General features: G+C 29.5%; 1 long non-coding RNA gene across 1 annotated transcript; it reads right to left on the bottom strand.

Moving 5' to 3' along the window:
• Positions 1–1,501: 1,501 nt before the first annotated feature.
• LOC134719560 (uncharacterized) lies at positions 1,502–8,251 on the bottom strand. Its single transcript, XR_010107616.1, has 3 exons — positions 8,198–8,251; positions 3,038–3,109; positions 1,502–1,557 (listed from the first exon to the last, which is right to left on the bottom strand). It is a non-coding gene; the product is annotated as an uncharacterized LOC134719560 (long non-coding RNA).
• Positions 8,252–9,180: the final 929 nt, after the last annotated feature.

Raw genomic sequence — 9,180 nt, 5'->3', positions numbered from 1 at the left:
ACATTTTTTTTTCGTATTCTTATTTATAATATATATAGTCTACCGGGTAAAGTAATTTGCTATTCTGGAAAAATAATAATTACGATCGATTATTTTTATTGTTTATGTTTACAATCCGAAAAAATAAAATAAAAAGAACTTCGATTTTAACCAATGAAATGTCGTACACCATTCATTCACACCATTCCCGATTGCACGTTACACGATCACACCATTCCTCATACACCATTACACCATTCCCCTTACACCATACACCATAGCACCATACACCTTACAACATTGCACCATACACCTTACACCATTACACCATACACGTTTTTTTGGGAAGTTTACACCATCCAAGGGCTGTACTCAGCCGAAATTTACATATCGTGACAATATTGTTTTGAAGCGCCGGTGTATTTGTGGTAATTGTGAAATTTGTATCAGAATAGATAAAGAAAAAATTAAACAAAAAAGCAGCAAACAATGCCTTAAGGATAGCTCAAATGATTCCGCATTCCTCATTACCCCAAAAAAAGAAATTACAGGAACATAACATACACGACGGTCACCATACGACCTTCCAAAATTCTCGTAAATAAAATACAGCATGGACCTTAATCTAGTCTTCCTTACAATGCCAAATATTTTTAAAATGTTTGAAAAATGTTACTTTCCATGTCGTTTAATGTAAATACTGTCCAATATGATACAAGGAAGACAACTCTTAAATTTTTATTCAATTTAAGCCAATCTTGACATTATGAACATGGCATTTAAACACGCGTTAGATTTTTAATTATAAAAAGAAAGTAGATATGTACTCATATGATGCAGAATATATACAAAATATTTTAAATATGCAATAAAGACGTTGATAAAAAAATTATTAAATTCATATTTGCATACTGTATATTGGTGTTGTTGTTTAAGGATAAACCCATATTTCAATTATATGTGGAGTATCGTAGTAAATTTTAGAAAAGGATACGACCGAAAATAGAAGTTCTGCTTCAGATCTTTTTTAACAATATTGAACAGATAGTCGACTCAGCAGTTACACACCTTCTGGTCATACATATGAGGACGACAGTGTGAGTAGGGGGTCCTTTTTTTCTCTTTCCTTTATATATAATACTTTTTGCACGTTCATATATCTTCCTTCCTTGTAGCTGTGCCTCTCATTATTAGCTATCCTATTTGTTTTTGACTATTTTTGTCTATTATTTATATTTATGTCCATTTTTATCTTTGTTCTCGAATAGCGTTTACATATATTTTATTAAATAAATTACACTATACGAACTCTCTTTCAAGGGGTGCTCCTTACCAAAAAAATGTTCATACAATCGGTACTTCATGTGTCAGTGTCTTTAATATTTTCTTGTCATGGTATAACAGAGAATTTCTATGATGAATTGTTGTTAGGAAATACAGGTTTAAATTATTTGCTTAATTATTTAGGAAGAATAAAAAATATCAACGTGAGTATAGTGATCTGTAAACTTACAACTTTTGTTGTTTCGATCTTTTTTGGATTTGTTGGCGAATTCCCTTTTCTTTTGTTGGTTTAACCTATAAGATCAATTGGTTATTCACGAGTTCATAAGTATAATAAGCTGAACTTGATCCTATATAATATATTATACATTATATTAATAAAGTACAATTCTAAATAACATTTTCCTTTTATCTTGAATCACTGTGTCTTACTAAACACATCAACAATATGTAAGGCAATATCGTTTTAACAAAATATTTTCTATATTGGAAAGAAAGCATTATTTATCAAAATGATAATCATTTGCATAAAATGGATTCAGCTTATTGCAATGGAGAATAAAAATGAGAATCAGCAATTTTAAAGGCATGCAATTAAGTGTTATATCATCAATTTCCATGGTTTCTTTCAATCAAAGTTGTATACAATTTATTATAAGTTTTTCAAAGTCACAATATTTGTTCTTTGATTCATCCATTTTTTTGGCATAGAAACAAGACTGTTAAGTTAAAAAAACCATTTGCGAAATAAATGAGGTACAAAATGTACCGTTGTACCATCTACAGCACTCTCCAATATAATATAATTCTTATCTTCTTGACTCATGGACTGTGGCGTTATACATGTATGGTGTATTAAATTATAAGCCTGTTAGCTTTAATTGTCCTATTGTAATGTTTGTTTGTGTAGTTTGTTGACCTGAATGTTCTTTATTTGAACTGTACACAGCTACTTTTCCATAGGTACTTTATCTGTACCAAAAATCTGTAGTACTGGAAATTTACTTTTGGTGTTCAGTACTATTTTGTTTTTTAAGAATAATTGTAATATTAAGATACCTGTATTTTACAGTACTTGAATTGTACTGCAAATTTAAGTACTACAGATTTTTGGTTGCATGGTTACATTTTCAGCATTTTGAAACTTTGTCTTTTTTTTAAATCTCATAAAGTTATGATGTTCAAATATAGAATACTGTGATCATTGTTGGTATTTTTTTTGTACCATTATTTTAGGTACAAATCAAGTCCTGGAAAATAAAGTACCTAAATATTACAATAATTCTAAAGTATAGAAATAGAAATAAATATATATAATTAATTTCCAGTACTACAGATTTTAAGTACAGAAATAGTACATATGTAAAAGTAGCTGTGTAGTCCTGTTGTATTATGTTGTCATGTTAATGTTATATTTAAAATTGTCACAAAAGCGCGAGGTTTGGCTAACCCCAAAAACCAGGTTGAACCCACCATTTGTTTTCTTACAATGTCCTGTACTAAGGCAGATAAATGGCCATTTTTATATTATAGTTTGTATCTGTGTGTGTTACATTTTATTGATGTGTTTCTGTTGTGTTGTAGTTCTCCTTTTATATTTGATGTGATTTCCTCAGTTTAGTTTGTAACCCGGATTTGGTTTTTTATCAATCGATTTGGGAATTTCGAACATCGGTAAACAACGGTTGCCTTTGTAAAACATATATATTCTAAACACATGCTGAACCGTTTGTGAGGATAAACTTATTACTTTTAAATAACTCTTCATTTTTACCTAAATCCCTTCTTTAGGTACTTGATCTTTGACATCTATTCTTGTTTTTCTTCCGACTTAGAGTACAACATTCTGGAAAAAAACTGATAGCCTCACTTAATAAAACTATAGTAACACATTGAAACAAGTCCTGTGTTAATTTATACTTTTATTGCTGTTCTAGATTTATTTATATGACATACAAATTATACATTTGTTTAAAGTGACAGGTTACTGAAACCATATGCTATAATATTTATGTACTTGCTATAACTCCAATTTTTTCTAGAATTTTTTCTTTTTCAATATGATCTTTATATATGCAAACTCGTTATTTGCAGCTTCAAAACATTGTTAAAAGATACTCCATATTTTACATGTTTATAAACACAACAGTTTTACTCAGGGTTGGTCGGTCAGGAGGGAGACATATATGAAATGCACATCAAATCTATAGATAGGGAAAGTGTATGTTGAATGCACATTAAATCTATGGATAGGGAAGGTGTATATTGAATGCACATCAAATCTATGGATAGGGAAGGTGCATATTGAATGCACATGAATTCAATGGATAAAAAGGTGTATATTTAATGCACTTCTAATCATAATAGGCCCAAAACAAATATCAAATAAATGTAAAATCAATCGATAATACACTGCATTGCTACATCAAATCCAGGCATCTGAAAAGAGTAACAATGATCGACATAAAAAAAGGGCTGTGTGGGGTTAACCAAATAAAGAATAATACTATATCTAGATGCTGAATAGAGGAAAATAGACACACAAAAAAATGAAAACAACACGTTTAATAATCTAAATGCGTCCGACGCGCTTTTCTCGATTTACCTTCAAAGCCAAACATTTGAAATCCGAGGATGTAGAAGTACAGAAACCGTTGAAGAGTTATATGACAAAAAAACTCAAACTGATAGCCAAAATTATCTCAAGTCAACTTTGCCGGAGGGAGCTGAAACCGTAATTTCTAAATAATTTCAAAATTTATAAACGGACATTTTTTTTAAATAGTGTGTTTAATCATGTGAGTACAGAAGTACTGAATACTGAGCTGAAGATACCCTCGAGAACTGATAGTCAACCAGCAATCAACCCAGTGATGTAAAAAATTGAAAACAATATGACTTTTTTGTTGAATAATTCCAATGCATCCGAGGCACTTTTCTGGGTTTACCTTCATCAGGAACGCCCGTAGCCAAGCATTAGAATCCAAGGATATATGAGTATAGAAACAGTTGAAGAGTTGTTTGATAAAAATACCTAATATTTATAGCAAAATTCATCTACAGTCAATTTTGCCTGAGGGAGTTGAAACCTTAGTTTCTTTATAAATCACAACATATGAAGAATACAAATTAATGGGAAGTGAAAGTATGAAGAACAACAGGGGAAAGTATACAATACTGATTAATTACAGAAATGAAGTACGAAGAGAATGAGTTCACCGTAAATTTATTTGTCTTACAATTTTACAGAAAAAGTGATTGTTTTAAAGATATAAAAAAGTCCTTTCAGATTTCAAATAAGTGGACCGGATCATTATCTGTTTTGAAAGAAAGACATTGAAAGTGATGGGTTTTTTTCAAAGGCTTGTTTGTATTGTCTTTGTAATTTAGGATGCGGGTAAAAAAAATATTCAAGATGAATGTTGATAATGAAAATATAAATATTAAATAAACTAATCAAAACTGAAAAAAGAGGAGGATAGGTCAAGTTCTTTTGTTTTACACAAACGTGTATCGACTGGGAAAAATATTCCTGGTGGATTGAAACAAATAAGAACAACCTTTGTCTTTAGTCATCAACATGCTTCAAAAAGGCTAATTCTATTTGGTACATGTTGGGACTCTAGTCCAGAGTTCTAGAGGGGTCAATATCTTGATGAGAAATCAACCAATGCGGAATTTACATAACTTGCGACATGCATATTTTGAAATCAAAATATCAAATATTTGGTCTGCATTGTATCTGACAGGAGATTCTACAAACTTTGGAGAGAAACTGCAGTCCATAGAAAAAATAAATTTAATATCTGATTTTTACAATCATTAAAATTGATAAAGCAGTGTCTGCATAAACATGATAAAGTCTGAACTATATGTTTTGCATTAACCTTGTACTTCCTGATGCCCTTTAATGCTTTCAATAACAAAAAAGAACCGTATGGGGAGATAACTCAGAGAAACATAGCTTACAGATTTCGAATTACTTTCCACATTTATTTTTTCTTAAATCAAAACATACATTCTATGATTATTTTTCCTTTTTCAATGGGGGTCGTTATGGTTATTGCAAAAAAAAGTATTATTTATGAACTGTTGATTTCTCTGAGGCTATATGTATGTACTAAGTTATGAGAATAGAATCATTCATTCATTCTTTCATGTCAGTATTTTCCACATTTGTATATATGTATAAGTATAAGTTTTGTCAATATTTCATTCAATAATCGCATAATTTGGTTTAAAATTCAGCTATCAGAATCCCCCTTTTGCAAATGAAAAATACACATCTGTACAAAATTGTCAGCAAGATGTGTGATATATTTTTTAGAAAGGAAACGGAAGCATCGTTCAGATGTGATAAATGTCTGTATTATTATCTGTCAGCAGTTTTGGAAATCATGCTGTGGTTTTAAGAGTTAATTGTATAATTTCATTGTGGGGAAATGAAAATAGACTACATTTCCATAATAACGAAACCCATAACCAACTTCAAAAGTTTCAGTTGTTAAGTATATTAGTTAAGTAGTTTGTGTACAGAGAATGATAAAAATCATCTGTAACATAAGCGTAAACACTGACGTTTTCTTTTACTAAGAATGGCTCTCAAAATAAAACAAAATGTACATGTCAAAAGTAGTGTGTACCTAGTTATATACCAAGTTATGAGAATAGATTTATTCATTTATTAATTTATTCATTCATGGCAGCATTTCAAAATCTCATTTTACAATTCAATAATAAAACACAACATACATTTAAGGCACAGCCAAGAGGACTTGAACCTCATACTCATATGTTGAGTCCAACCGGTGACTGTTTGTTACATATGTATGTTGTAGTTTCCGTAAATTATACTTTTAACATACTTCTTCAAGTTATGACTGATCCCCTATTGGAGTCTTTTTTATTTATTAAAAATATGGATACAGTAAACCTATAACAATATACATCAATTACTATTTTAAGGCAACATTAGTTAGATACTGCATTACGCTGTCTTTTCATAAATACATGTAGATAGCAAGTTACTTGCACAGCTGACTTGATAAATAGTTTTTCTTTAAACATTAAAAACTTTTAATATTGTAAAAAAGAAATGAAAATACATAAATGTCAAGTTACTCCTATGTGCATGTATATTGTTTTTTCGTTATGTTTGGGGTATTTTTCCTTACTTTTCTAAACCCTTGTTCTGAACATTCCTGATGCTGATAAATAAAGAAATCATTAAGTAAGCCAACCGTGAAAGATATTTATAATTGTGCAAATCGGACATGATAAAAGTTTAGCATTGATTAAACTATTAATGATGAATTGTAGTTTACTTAAATAAAGTGTACTCTTCATTTTTTGCATTGGGTCGATTTAACTTCTGCCGAACTCCCCTATGGTATCATCAGCTGATATAAATGTTTTTTTACATACATGATGTTGCATATACTTAACTAAAATTCTCCAAAATAAAGTTTAAAAATCATATCAAAGCAACTTCGTTTTTAGGGCTAAGGCGCCTTATGTCAAAAAGCATACAACAGTTCATTGCATTTTTAATCATCTAACTTTCAAGTGATTACAGTTTTCTAATTTTGGAATTTATTTCATTAAGAGCGTAGTAATACGATATGGAAAATGGATAGTGGCAGTTAGTTTAAATAGATACTTTTTCTATATATATTTGAATTTTTATATGTGCATAATCAGGGGAAATGCATTGTCTCTGCATAATCAGCATGTGTTAGCCCTCCAGACATCACTATTCTCAGGACTACTTTGCCTCGTCACTTCGTATTACAACTTCGATCACATTAATCCTTAGGCAAGTTTGAAATATATTTAGAGCTAATGGTAAGTAATTTTTAAGTAAATAGATAAGTTATCAAATATTGTATCAACCATACATTGTTTTTGTAACTATATCATACATATATATGTACAAAATATTCTTATTGTTTTGATAATTAGGTGAAATTTCAATCAAATCACAAACGTAAAATCGTTGGACACCATTCGTTATTATTTTCATGTTTTGAACATTAAGTCTATGATTTTGTTTGATTTGTACTTGACAATCGAGTGTGTTTCTTTTATTCATTCAAACAATTCGTTTTTTAGCACATGGAAACACACACACAAACACGACCAGTCATATGCATACTTTCTCATGAAAAAACCACATGAGTATTTTGCTACACATTTTCTAGAGTTTCGTTTTGTTAAGTTTACCAATACGAAATATAAATATAACACGTGAAAATATTTTTTAATGAATTTAATTTAATAACATATCTTTTTATACCATACTATACTTATTTTTGAGATTTAAATATGGCTTTACAAAAATAAATAATATTGAGAAATCATGGCTGAAAATGTATTTCCGGTTTAAAAAAAATCAATACAAGTCAGGTGGTATTGAAATGACTATTTATAATTATATGGTCATTTAATTAAGGAATTACTTCTACGTCAAATTTTTAAACTGTCCGGATTAATCCAATGCTTTAAAATATTTCGTTTAAAAAGCTACAATAGAAATATTATATCAGATACTTAATATTTCAAATTATATGATCGAACCTGCTTTACATTTACATTTTCCTCCTAAAAACTGGTTTACATAATCAAAAGTCGAAAGTTTGATTCTGTCGGTTTTTTTTATACTAGTCCTTTCCATAATATATCTTGGAAACCGGATTTCTTGGGATGTTTTGTTTTTTGTTTCTTTGTTATAAAAAAAAAACCCTTATTGTTTGTTCTCATTTCATGAGATATAAATATTGAAATTTATGTAGTATTGGAAGAAAGTTTTGTTCTAAGATGGACTTATTTTCAATAAGATGTCTGATTTTTAAAAGAAACAAACACAAAAATTCATAGTATTAAATATAAAGAATACATAACTACAACCTTAATAAAAAAAATAAAGCGTTCATACCTGATCGTTATGCGCACCCTTTTAAAAACCAACATCATGTTCCTTCGGTGTGATTATTTAGAAATACCTAACATACAAATACCTATACATAAGTATATAAACGTCCTTTAAAGAAACTTATATCTCGATACAGTTCGATGATCATCATTGTTTGCCAAAACTATTAAATAAAGAAAGACCTTACTATACGTAATAGTATATGAATAAACTGTATGTAAAGTTTATTTAAACTTTAATATTTTTCTTCTGTTAAAAAGACCTCCTTTGTGTTAAATGTGCACTACGTTTTTCTTCCGTAAAATCGTAAACAACTGATATACTAATAAAGATTTTGTTTATGTTCTCGTTTTAACTTTTAAACATTTTGTCCACTTATGTCCTTGTATACTTCTAACTGTTAAATGGTCTTTTGCGTATATAACATTATAGTTGATAGTACGTGTTTGGCTATTATAGTCTAAGACTTTATTAAGTATTTTATTTTGAGACGCCATTGCAGAAAACCTAGAACCAATTGAAAAAAAGAGAAAGACAGTGCAACACGAACTGTGCCAAAGTTTCGATTGTCATTTCATCGTATTTATGTGAACATTTAACTTTTGTTTTCATGTCGATTCTAAGTGTGTTTTATGTGTTTATTCCGTTTATAAAGATATTGAATGTAAGTTTCTAGTATTGGTAACACCTTAATCAACGTTGCTAAATCAAAATTAAAAAAGATCTTCCCCTTTCGATGTCTTGACACTGATTAAGGAATTCATGAAACTGTCATTTTTTTTATTGACGCATGTGTATTAGGCAAAACGTATTTGGTAATACGTTAGCAACCATTAAGACAGGAATACCAAGTAACCAAAATATCAATACAACGTCTTCTGTTATATATTTGAGTCGATACAATATATAAATATATGAATCTAATATCATTTAAAATCGTCATCAAGGTACTTTGAACCCTTTGGCGATGTTATATTATAGCAATT

The sequence above is a fragment of the Mytilus trossulus genome, chromosome 5 (genome assembly GCF_036588685.1).
Source record: "Mytilus trossulus isolate FHL-02 chromosome 5, PNRI_Mtr1.1.1.hap1, whole genome shotgun sequence".
Lineage (NCBI taxonomy): Eukaryota > Metazoa > Mollusca > Bivalvia > Mytilida > Mytilidae > Mytilus > Mytilus trossulus.
The sequence above is the reverse complement of the archived record's forward strand: the minus strand, read 5'-3'. Positions and strand labels throughout refer to the sequence as shown.